At 34.9% G+C, this 2,935-nt stretch overlaps 1 non-coding gene across 1 annotated transcript; it reads right to left on the minus strand.

Moving 5' to 3' along the window:
- Positions 1–1,696: 1,696 nt before the first annotated feature.
- On the minus strand, positions 1,697–1,803 carry LOC132651818 (U6 spliceosomal RNA). The gene has a single exon (XR_009589378.1). It is a non-coding gene; the product is annotated as a U6 spliceosomal RNA (small nuclear RNA).
- Between the last annotated feature and the right edge of the window lie 1,132 nt (positions 1,804–2,935).

Raw genomic sequence — 2,935 nt, forward strand, 5'->3', positions numbered from 1 at the left:
TTAAAGGCACTTAAGGCTATGAACTTTCCTCTTAGCACTGCTTTTATTATGTCAGTAAGTTTGGGTATATTGTGCCTTTATTTTCATGGAATTCTACAAAATCTTTAATTTCTTTCTTTATTTCTTCCCTGATCCAGCTGTCATTTGGTATCAAGTTGTTCAGTTTCCATGTGTATGTAGGCTTTTTGCTATTTCTGATGATGTTGAGTTCCAGCTTTATTCAATGGTGGTCAGATAAGCTACAAGGAAGTATCTTCTTGTATCTGTTGAGGCTCACTTTGTGAACAACCATATGGTCTATTTTGGAGAAGGTTCCATGATGTGCTGAGAAGAAGGTAAATTCTTTTGTGTTTGGGTGTAAAGTTCCTCAAATATCTGTCAGGTCCATTTGCTTCATGACCTCTGTTAGAGACATTGTTTCTTTGTTTAATTTCTGCTTTGATGACCTGTCCTTTTTTGAGAGTGGGGTGTTTAAGTGTCCCACTATTAATGTGTGGCTTAAGTTTTATTAATGTTTCTTTTACATATGTGGTTGCCCTTGTATTTGGGGCATAGATGTCGAGGATTGTGATGTATTCCTGGAGAAATTTTCTCTTGCTGAGTATGAAGTGTTCTTGCCTATCTATTTTATTAGATATTAGAATGGCTACTCCTGCTTGCTTTTAGGGTCCATTTGCTTGGAAAGCTGTCTTCCAGCCCTTTATCCTCAGGTAATGTCTGACTTTGTGACTTAGGTGTGTTTCTTGAATGCAACTGATTGCTAGGTCTTCTTTATGCATCCATTCTGTTATTCTGTTTCTTTTTATTGGAGAATTGAGTCCATTGATATTGAGAGAGATTAATGACCAGTGTTTGTTAGATCCTTTGATTTTGATATTGATTGTGGTAGTAAGTTTGTGTGCTTGGTTGCTTTTTGTTTTATTATAATGAAGTTAATTATGTTCTGTGTTTTCTTGAAAGTAGTTGGTTTTCTTGGGTTGTATTTTTCCTTCTAGTGTCTTCTGTAACACTAGATTTGTGTGCAAGTATTGTGGAAATTTGTTTTTGTCATTGAATATTTTGTTTTCTCCATCTGTGAGGACTGAGAGTATTGCTGGGTATAATAACTATCTGTGCTGACATCTGTGTTCTCTTAGGGACTACATGATATTCATCCATGCTTTCTAGCTTTCATAGTTTCTGTTGAAAAGTCAGGTGTGATTCTAATGGATTTGATATTATATGTTATTTGGGCTTTTCCCTTGCAGATTTTAGTATTTTTATTTACTGTTTTGATTATTATGTGGCAGGATTATTTTCTTTTCTGAACTAATTTATTGAGTGTTCTGTATACCTCTTGTATTCTTATTGACCTCTACTATAAGTTGGGGAATATTTTTTCATTGATTTTGTTGAAAATATTTTCTGGGCTTTGGAGGAGGGAATCTTTTTTTCTCTATTCCTATTATTTTTAGGTTTTGTCTTTTTATGTTGTCTTGAATTTATTGCATGGTCTTTGTCAGGAATTTTTTTAGATTTAACATTTTCTTTGACAGATATATCGATTTCTTCCATTGTATCATCCACACCTGAGATTCTTTCTTCCATCTTTTATAGCCTATTCTTTATGCTTAGCTCTGTAGTTCCTGTTTTCTTCCCTAAGTTCTTTCTTTCCACAAATTCCTCTATTTGTGTTTTCCTTAATTTCTAAAAAAAAAAAAAAATGGAATGCTTCACGTATTTGGATCTCATCCTTGTGTATGGGCCTTGCTAATATTCTCTCTATTGTTCCAATTTTAGTATATGTGCTCCTGAAGAGAGCACTACATATTTCTTTGAAGTGGTCATTAATAAAATCACATGTCTGTGACTTGAGTTTCACACTATCACAGATTCCATAATTATTTATTAAATGCACAGATATGTTCTCAGTCGGTGAATTATTTTCTGTGAAAATGCTCCCTGACCTAGACAAATCTTTGAACAAAAAGAATTTAATTGGGACATTGCTTATATTACCAAGCCATGAGTATGGGAGTTCTTTCCATCTTCTGGTATCTTCTTGTAATTCATTCTTCCATCTTGAAATTTTTAACATACAAGTCTTTGACTTGCTTGGTAAGGCTTACACTAAGGTACTTTATGTCTTTTGTGGCTTTTGTGAAGGGTGTTGTTTCCCTAATTTCTCTCTCAGACCTTTTGTCCTTTGAATACAGAGGGGCTACTGATTTTTCTGAATAAATTTTGTATCTTACCACTTTGCTGAAGGAGTTTATCAGCTGTAGTAGTCCCTGGAAAAATTTTGGGGCCACTCAGGTATAATATCATATCATCTGCAAATAGTGATACATTGACTTCTTCCTTTCCATTTTGTATCCCCTTGATCTCCTTCAACTGTCTTATTGCTCTAGCAAGGACTTCCAGAACTATGTTGAAGAGTTATGGAGAGAGTGGGCAGCCTTGCCTTGTCCCTGATTTTAGTGGGATTGCGTTAAGTTTCTCTCCCTTTAGTTTGATGTTAGCTGTAGGCATGCTGTATATCGCCTTTACTATGTTTAGATATGTACCTTGTATCCCTTATCTCTCAAATACTTTAAAATGAATGGATATTGAATTCTGTCAAATGCTTTTTCAGCATCTAATGAGATTATCATGTGTGTGTGTGTGTGTGTGTGTGTGTGTTTCCTTTCAATTTGTTAATATGGTGGATCACAATGATGGATTTCAATGTATTGAACCAACCTGCATAACTGGGATGAAGCCTACTTGGTCATAGAGAATGATATCTTTTATTTGTTCTTGTATTCTTGTATCCACTTTGCAAGTATTTTATTGAGTATTTTTGCATCAATGTTCGTAAGGGCGGTTGGCCTGAAATACTCTTTTCTTGTTCTGTGTTTGTGAGGTTTAGGAACCAAGGTGATTATGGCTCCTTAGAATGAGTTTGGTAGGGGTC

The sequence above is a fragment of the Meriones unguiculatus genome (genome assembly GCF_030254825.1).
Source record: "Meriones unguiculatus strain TT.TT164.6M chromosome Y unlocalized genomic scaffold, Bangor_MerUng_6.1 ChrY_unordered_Scaffold_25, whole genome shotgun sequence".
Taxonomy (NCBI): domain Eukaryota; kingdom Metazoa; phylum Chordata; class Mammalia; order Rodentia; family Muridae; genus Meriones; species Meriones unguiculatus.